The 9,414-nt window shown below is 56.2% G+C and overlaps 1 long non-coding RNA gene across 1 annotated transcript; it reads left to right on the forward strand.

Moving 5' to 3' along the window:
* Nucleotides 1–271: 271 nt before the first annotated feature.
* LOC310914021 lies at nucleotides 272–2,867 on the forward strand. Its single transcript, XR_014590946.1, has 3 exons — nucleotides 272–512; nucleotides 1,456–1,720; nucleotides 2,381–2,867. It is a non-coding gene; the product is annotated as an uncharacterized lncRNA (long non-coding RNA).
* Nucleotides 2,868–9,414: the final 6,547 nt, after the last annotated feature.

Raw genomic sequence — 9,414 nt, forward strand, 5'->3', positions numbered from 1 at the left:
CCCCCGCTCGGAGACCCCGCCGCTCCCCGGCCGCGCTGCGCGGACCCTCCTGCCGCAGCCCCTCCGGCTTTCCTCTCCCCGGGATGCTCCCGGACCGGCCCCGGGGGAGGAGGGCAGCGGGCCGGAGCAGCGGAGGGGTTAAACGGGGAGAGGGGCTGCGCCCTGCGGCCCCCCACCCTCCCGGGAGCTGCTCCAGCCCGAGCAGGCTCTGCCCCGGGGTCAAGTCCTAGGACATCTCTCCCTCCCCTCCTGGCGAGGCAGAGCTCGGGCTGGGAAGGGAAACAGCAGATGAGCAGAGGGCAGGGGTTTGGCCCCTCATCCTGGACGGCTGGAGGCTGGGGGAATGACAGAGTTCCCAGTTCTCCAGGGTGCAAAAAGAGGTGATGAGGGGAGGCTGAGTGTGAAAAGAAGGGAAGGAACAAGTGACGGCGGCAGGACCGGCGGATAAACCACCGCGCCAACAGCGAAACACGGCCAAGGAATTGGGGGATAATTCCTACAGAAACCGTTAGGTATGGCTACATCTGTGTGCACGTGTGTGTCCTCTAAAATATTTACTTCCCATAAGATTTCTTTGTTCTAGGCAAAAAGACAATCTGGTTGCTAAAATGTAAAAAAGGGGCTTCCCTTACTTTAAATTAGAAATTTTGATACAGCCTCATCTGCAATTGTGTGGGTGCCTCTTGTTTCTATATGTGTATCTCTGCATAGGCATAGATGGGATTTTGGGTTCAAATAGCTTTTAATGTGCTTAGCAGAAAGAAGCTCTTAGTATCAGATCTGCAGGGAAAATAAGACTGATTTTTCCCATAGGAAACTTGCTAAAGACACAGCTGAATTATTAGATTAACCCATTTTTTTTGTCTCACGGCATATCTGATGTATTTGCGCAAAGATTTGTATCATTTCATTTCTATGTTATTTCGAACAGACGGAACGAATAGCGGCGCTTTAAAGGGAAGTTATTATTTGTAGAAATGTATACAAATTAAGAGGAACAACTTTGAAGCAAAATGTTTTTCCAAGGCAGTGGATATGGCTTTCTGGACAGGACTCTCAGCAGGAGCGGTTGTTATGCTGAACATGCAAAATGGGGGTGAGCAGCTCCGGTTCCCTGGGTCCTGCAGGGAGATCAGGTCCTCCCCTGGAGATACGACCTGGCTGCCAGGGGCTCAGGAGGCAGGGGTGGGCCAGATTTGCATGGGGCTGTGGTGACAGACCTGGGCTTGGCTGAATTTTTAGGGATCCATATCCCGTTTTTGGCCGCCCAGCACGGGGGGACTGGGCCAAGGCTCTGCCGTGCCCGAGGCTGACGGGCACAGGGGGCTGATGTATGGGGAGAGCTGAAAAAAAAAGTTCCAGGTTTTCTTTTAAAATCCAGGCTTTAAAAATTATTGTTGAGAGGGGGTAGATCCAGCTTAGAAAAAGTCTCCATAATATCACCCGCTTCCATAGCTGTATGCTTCTTGGAAATGTGTCTGAAGAATCAGAACAAAGCATGGAAGGCCAGAGTCCTTGAAGGAGCTCCAAATGATAAAGTCTGCCATTCATTTTAAACACTGCGTGCATTGTGGAAACACAGGTCAATTTGAAGGCATTTGTCAGATTTCCAGTTCCCTCTGCTCCTTTGCAATGGAAATTTGCAATCAAATCCCTGTGCTGGAGTTAGGATGTCTGCCTTGATCAGTTTGTATGACTCCCTGCCCAAAGCACTGGCCAGGTAAGCCAGCTTTTCCTTGGGAAAGTTACTCTGTGTGGAGTTGAGCAGGGAAGGGGGGAAGGCTGCGGGGAAAGGAGCTGGAGCAGATGCGTTTGTTTGGGCTGGGAAGGGGAAAGGGCAGGCAGGCAGCAGCAGGGACTGCACGGGGCTCGCTGAGCCGCACAACTGAGTTGAAACCGTTTAGAGACGCCCAGCACGAAGCATGGAAAGGGATATTCCAGCAGCAGCACAGTCATTGTTGGGATGCAAAAATGCAGCACGGCTGGAGAGCCACACTGCTGAGCAATTTCAGCCAGAGAGCAGGGATTTCTTCTGGAGTCATGTTTGACTCCTCAGTTACTGGGGAGGGGCTGCTGCCCTTATTCCTGAGACAGGGGGATGCTGGAGGGGACAGACTATTGCTCTAGAAGAAATGCTGTAGGATTTGGGGAGGTTTGGGCTGGGGGGGATGTTCAAAGGAACGTTTATTCTTTTGTCTCCAATCTATTTCAGGGTTTTACCTGATTATTAAAAGACACCGTGCTCTAGGCAGTGGGGGTGACAGGACCTCTGTGGGCTATTCCAGCTGTCCCCAAACCTGGCAAGGCTGCTGCAGTCAGGCTGAGTAAACACCCCTCAGTCAGACAGCAGGTTTGTAACGTGCGTTTGCTTGTTTTGCAGGCCAGAACACAAGTGGATGTGTTTGCCATGGAAATAAACACTTGGAACACATCTATACGTTTCTTGGCTTTTTTGAGAGAAATGAAGAAAAAAGTCTTGGCATTTAATTACGAGGCACTAACCTGATAAATATTGAACATCATTTCTTTGTGAGCAGCTCCATGTGCTCAGAGTACTCTATGGATGTATTCCACAATTGCACTTATTTAATGCCTGCATCACCTCGTGCCTATTGTATTTATGTTGTCATCAATGTCAGATTTTAATTAAACAATTAAATCACTGTCACAGTAATTTCCCTAGAAAACTATTTTAAATGAAAAATCCCACAATAAATGTTTGGGAACCATCTTAAAGGGAAAAAAAAGACGGAAATAAGTTACAAAATAAAATTACAGTTCCCCCAGAATTAGGGGGAAAAACCCCACATTTTCAGCCTTGAGAAGAATTCTGGGCTACAGGGTGGTTTCCACATAATTCAGAGTGTGTCAGCAGGGAGACCAAGCTCCCTTGGCCTGTCTGGGGGCAGGTCAGGGTCTGTCAGGCTGTGCAGGGACCCCGGCCCAGGGCTGGCCCTTCCTGTGCTCATCCCCTGCTGGGGCCAGGAGCAGTGACAGCAACGCAACCCTCTCATCTCCCTGCCAGCCAGGTACCAAATTCTCCTTAGAAAATACTCCATCAGCCTTCTTTCCCTCCGACTTATTTCAGAATTAAGCTGGAGATTTGCAGGAAAGTCTGCATTGAATTATTCACCAAGTTAAGCACCAGCACCAGCTGCACTTACTATACAGTACCCAGGTCCTCCACCCCTGGGCTGTAAGCAGACCTGACATGGCATCTTTGCTGCAGTTAATCAAACAGTTCATCGTTATCTCTTTGCAAATATCTGCTCTTACTCCTCTAAAACCTGTACTTTGCACAGAAAAAAATCACAAACACGAGATGCAAAATTCACCAGACAAGGGAGGAATGTGCGGGAGCTGCGGCATCACCTGTACTGGACATGAACAATCTGACATTTGCGGCGGCGCCTGTTGGAACCGGGGCCTGGGTCGTGTCCCCCGCAGCATCCCCAGCCAGCAAAGCCTCCTCTCCTGCCCCGGAGGGCTGTGCTGAGCCAGTGCCTCCAGCAGCTGGGGACAGGGGTCTGGATGTGCCCCCAGCACCAGCCCCGGGCATCGCTCCCACCCCAGCACCCTTCCCTGCTGCGGGAATCCTGGACACTGTTCCTTTTAGGTCCATGCTGCGTTTTTATTGGAATGCAGCTCTGCAGATTGGGTTATGGCTGGGCTGCGTGTGGTTTCTGTCAGCCCTGGAGTGTTTTACAGCTGGAGATGATTTGGGAGGGGGGGAGGGAGGGGGCACATGCAGCCTGTCCACAGCCAGGTCTGATGTTCATCTGCTGCTGTCTCTGTAATTTTTTTTCTCTGTCTTTCCATCAAAAGGTGAGGTTGGGCACTGGAGGGGGTGATGACGACAATGGCAACACCAGGTCCATCCCTTCCCCCTCCTCCTCTGAGTTTGGTTCTCCCCAAAGCCATTTGCCAGCACTTCCCTTTCCTCCCGTGTCACAACAAACAGACACCTGGTGTGCTGTGCCTGGGCACGGGCTGCTGCAGGCCCTGCCCTGGGGGCCTCCTGCACAGCCACCTCCACTTGTGACTGCAAGGCACAAAACCCCTAACCTGAATTCCACCAGCAAACCCCAAAGCCCTCAGTCCATCAGCCCAGAGCTGTGGCAGAGTCTCCACAGCCCCATGGCCAGACAGACCCTCCCCTGGACCCATCCAGGGCCACCCACACTGTGCCAGAGGCTCTGCCACCACAAGGGCCTGGGCAGAGCACACACAACCAGAAACACATATTTTATATATATGGGAAAGGGGGAAATGGAAGAGGTTGCACAGAACCCTCCTCCAAGCAGGAGAGGCTGTGCTGGAGGAAAGTATTGCTCATAATGACACTTAAGCCCAGACACTTGAATGCTAAAGGTTAAACTTACATTCTTCAAGAAAGGGCTCCTTGCCAGCTTGAACTGTGTTGTGTGTTCACTATTGCCTCCTCCTCCTCTTCATCCACTGTCAATCCACTTTTGGTATGTGTTGAAATAACTGAGGTTTTGGGGTGGATTTTTTTCCTCCCCTAATGTCTGTTCTCTGTACCAGTTCTCGGCCCTATGTCTGTCACAGAGTTAAAAAAAATATTAAAAGTCAGTTTAATGCCTGTACAAAAGTGAAGTGGTTTTTTCTTAGCTGCAAACTACTGTAGCTCCAATTCATCAAAGACCAGTCTCAGCATATGTTCTGTCCTCCAGTGACACACAGTTCATAGAACACCATCCTCCACCTCCTGTCCTCAGTTGAATAACCAGAACCTACATTCTGACAATCAGACTAAAATTGGAATTAAAATACACAATGAAAGACTGATATGTACAGTAACAATGGGGTGGCGAAATAATTTTGGGGACAATCCCCACCAGGGCTGGAGACAAAACTGATGGCAATGCTTCCAAATGCTCAAGCCAAGGAAGAAGAAACAGGAAAATGCCCACCCAGGAGTAGCACTTTAAGATGAATTTCAGCACAATACGAAGAAACAGACATGCAGTTTGGATGCTGCATTTAAACCTCACTGATCAAAGAGCACCTTCTCCATACACTTTCATGCTTCTCCCCAGAGATATTTCCCATAAAAAAAGAATGGAAATAATATTACATTGTGCATGCCTTCTAAAGCAGCCTCTTTACACAGCCTCATGCAGGCTTTTCGTAGAGCATCAGTCAGGTGGAGGCACAGAACAGGATCCCCACATCTCAGCAGCAGCAGCAGGTACAGGAGACCCAGACAGAAGGCTGGATCAAAGGCTTTGAGGAGGAGCATGGAAAAGAGCCAGAGCGAGCTTCAGAAGTCAAATGCAATTTTTATTTGGGTTCAGAGATGATAAAAGGCCAGCGATGTTCATTTTCCTACTTCCTGCAGCCAGGGAACGGGGGGCTCCGCAGCTCGCTGCAGTGTGTTTCTTGGCACGGCCCTAATTGTATCTCCTGGTCCCAGTGGAAGTTCACGCTTTTTAATATCTCTTATTGCTTCTGCAATTGCTGCCACCAGTCAGCAATCACAAACAGGAAGCCGTGAGTCAGCAGAGCCACAACCCGTGGGCTGACAGCGGCCGGAGGAGAGGGATGGACACTCCTGGAAAACACGGCCAGGGCCCAGCCGGACCCGGGGAATGGTGCTGGACAGGCCGGGGGAGCCGTGAGGAGCCCTGGCTCCCAATTCAGCCCTTCAGCTCACCCCAAACCCGGCACAAAGGCCATGGTGCCCTGGGCCTGAGCGCCTTCAGAGAATCCCAGAGCTGGCCCCAGTGCTCAGGGCAGGGTGAGCGCAGACAGCAGACTCTCTGTGCTCCAAAAATCAGATTTTTTCACCCCGTCAGGGAGAGGCACAGCAGAGTGACCCCTCAGCGGGGACAGGTCAGTGTGACCCGTTTTCACAGCAGCAGCACCCGGGGCTTGGCCCAGCTGGGCTCACACAGCACAGGGAAGGAGATGAGCTATTCCCAGCCTGGGCTCGCCTGTTCCTAACTGTATTTAGCAGCGGGTTTACTCCAGACTGAGCCTGCGTGAGTGAGTGTGTGTGTAAGGGCTGAGGATTGGCTGCAGCAGGCACAGGGTTTGCTGAAAGCCTTGTTAAGGAAGCACTACTGACCATGCAATCCAATTACATAATGCTTCAAAAAATAACCGTGCGGGGAGCCGGGGCCGGGCAGCGCGTTTTGGCAGCGGAAAGAGGTATCGAATGTCCATCCTCCAAAGCGAAGGCTGACAGTGTGTTTGTGCCACGATGTGACACTGCACCTCGGCCGTAAACTGCTCCAAAGAGGAAACTTGCTTCCAGGGGAAATGCCTGCTGTTCCCTTTCAAGGCAGTGCTGCGCCCTGCAGACCGGCGTTATTCGAGTCCTTGTAAAATTACCGCTAATCTCTGCGCTCGGGATGCCTCGTGTTTTATGGGCACCGGGATGACGGCAGCGTTGTTTTCTGGGGAAGGCAGAGCTCTGGGCAGGGAGGAGCAGCCCCTGGCCCGCAGCAGCGCCTCGGGGGGTTTCCTCGGGTCCCCGTCCTGCAGCTCCTCTCTGGGCAGGACAGACACACAGAGGATGCACAGAATTCACCAGACAATGTCTGGGAAAACGCCCTGCCCTGCCCGAGATCCAGATCCAGTCCCAGTCCCGCAGAGCCTGCAGGGAGCTGTGATCCATCCCTTGTGCCGGGATGTGCTGCCGGAGGGGCCGGGGGCTCCAGGACGGCCCCATCCACACGTTCTTGGGGTGACGGGGATTTAGAGAGCCTGTTCCCAAAGAGCCCTGGTGGCTTTTATCGTAGTTACTCATTGAACTGCTCCGGGGGCGGCGCAGAGAAGGCGCATTTCTGGGGAATGAGGCAAGAGCAGGCTGAGGACATTCTCAGCCGCTGCCCGTACCTGGCTTGGGGCTGGGCTGCCGGGGATGCTGCGGCCACCAGCGCCCGGCTCTGTGCCCTGCTGGGCGGGGGGTCCCTGGGCCGGACCGCACCCCCGGTACCCCTCCGGGCATCCCCCGGCACCCCCGGGCACCCCCGGGCACCCCCCGGGCACCCCCGGGCATCCCCCGGCACCCCTGGGCACCCCCGGGCACCCCCGGGCACCCCCCGGGCACCCCCGGCACCCCCGGGCACCCCCAGCACCCCCGGGCACCCCCGGGCATCCCCCGGCACCCCTGGGCACCCCCGGGCACCCCCGGCACCCCCCGGCCGGGCGCCCCGCGGTGACACCGGGCTGTGACGCCGGGCTGTGTGTGACGCCGGGCTGTGTGTGACACCGGGCTGTGACACCGCGCTGTGTGTGACACCGGGCTGTGACACCGCGCTGTGTGTGACACCGGGCTGTGTGCGCCGCCGGGCCGGGAGCGAAGGGGTTACGGGCGGCTGGTCCGGCCCGGCCCGCCCCGCGCCCTCCCCGGCGGTTCCCGGCTGTTCCCGGCTGTTCCCGGCTGTTTACCTGGCAGGGCCGGCCGGAGGCCGCGCTGACATCACCGCCGCGCCCCCTCCCTCCTGCCCTCCCTCCATCCCTGCCCCGAGCCCGGCACAGGCACAGGGGCTGCCCACCTGTGCCCCCCCACCTGTGCCCCCCCACCTGTGCCCACCCACCTGTGCCCCCCCACCTGTGCCCGCACACCCGTGCCCACACTCCTCTGCCCACACACCTGGCTGCCAGGTCGCAGCCTCGGGCGGGCCGGGGGCGCCCATGGAGCGGCCGCCCGGGGCTCGGGGCCGGTCACAGGGGGCTGGGGGCACTCGGGGCTGGGGGCACTCGGGGCTCGGGGCACTCGGGGCTCGGGGCACTCGGTTCCCCCGGGCTCGGGGCTCTCGGGGCTGGGGGCACTCGGTCCCCAGGTGCCCGTCCGTCCCCTCGGGCCGCTCCCCCAGCCCGGGCCGGGCCGCTCTGTCTGTGGAGGCTTTTCTTGGTGCATTTGGGCAGCGAGCCAAAGTATGCAGCTCAAAGGAAATGTTTAATAAAGACACAGGAGCCTCAAACTGTTTATTTTTCCTCGCGGAAAGGTGGAGGGACGCTGTCCCTGGACGGGCCGGGGCTGACAGCGCCTCTCTCTGCTCTCCCTCCCCCGGCAGCCCCGGCCCGGGTCATAAACCGTGGGGGGAAAAAGGCAGCCTATTAGTAACTCTATTAAGTCTCCATTAGTTAGGTGTGAACTCATTACTCCAATATACCTGGAGGTGGGATCCCACTGCAGGACATTAGCGCCGCAATAAGCGCCTTTACCACCCGAGCTGGACCAGCCGGGACAGGATGGAGCAGGGCCAGGAGCCCCTCCAGAGGATGGAGCAGAGGAGAGGAGCCCCTCCAGAGGATGGAGCAGAGGAGAGGAGCCCCTCCAGAGGATGGAGCAGGGCAAGGAGCCCCTCCAGAGGATGGAGCAGAGGAGAGGAGCCCCTCCAGAGGATGGAGCAGAGGAGAGGAGCCCCTCCAGAGGATGGAGCAGGGCAAGGAGCCCCTCCAGAGGATGGAGCAGGGCCAGGAGCCCCTCCAGAGGATGGAGCAGAGGAGAGGAGCCCCTTCAGAGGATGGAGCAGGGCAAGGAGCCCCTCCAGAGGATGGAGCAGGGCAAGGAGCCCCTCCAGAGGATGGAGCAGGGCAAGGAGCCCCTCCAGAGGATGGAGCAGGGCAAGGAGCCCCTCCAGAGGATGGAGCAGGGCAAGGAGCCCCTCCAAAGGATGGAGCAGGGCCAGGAGCCCCTCCAGAGGATGGAGCAGAGGAGAGGAGCCCCTCCAGAGGATGGAGCAGGGCCAGGAGCCCCTCCAGAGGATGGAGAGCACCGCCACAGAGAGAGAGAGAGCCCTTCTTGCCTCCCTGCCCTGCAGCAGTGACTGCAGCCTGTCCCACAGGTCCTTGTCCCTGGGAATGGTCCCCAAAGCCCCATCGAGACCTTCCCTTCCTGAGCAGCCACAGGGCAGCCACACTCTGCTCATCCCCTCACCTGACAGTGGCTGCCCCACGGGAAGCTGCTCCCCCACCCTGATGTGGAATCCTTTGGGTTGAGAAAGTTCCCCCAGCACTGCCAAGGACACCGGGAACCCACAGCCCTGGTGCTGTATCCACACAGCTTTTAAATCCCCCCCAGGGGTGGTGGCTCCACCGCTGGCCTGGGCAGCCACAGCAAGGGCTGGACAGCACCGTCAGTGTAGAAATTTTTCCTAATCACTAAATCACAGAGCATCCTGAGCTGGAAGGAACCCACAAGGAATATCGAGGGCAATTACAGGCCCTGCACAGGACAGACCCAAGAATCCCACCACACCAAGAATCCCATCCCAAAAGCCTGAGAGCTTTTCCCAGCACTTCCTGAGTGTCCAGTCTCACCCTCCCCTTTGGCCTTTTCCATGTGTGGGTGCTTTGTGACAGGAGCTGTTCCACTGCCTGCAGCTGAGCACCCTGTCAGGAACTCGGGCAAACTAAATAACGAGCCTATAGGAAATC

Source organism: Zosterops lateralis, assembly GCF_965231275.1.
Source record: "Zosterops lateralis genome assembly, chromosome: 12".
Classification (NCBI taxonomy): domain Eukaryota; kingdom Metazoa; phylum Chordata; class Aves; order Passeriformes; family Zosteropidae; genus Zosterops; species Zosterops lateralis.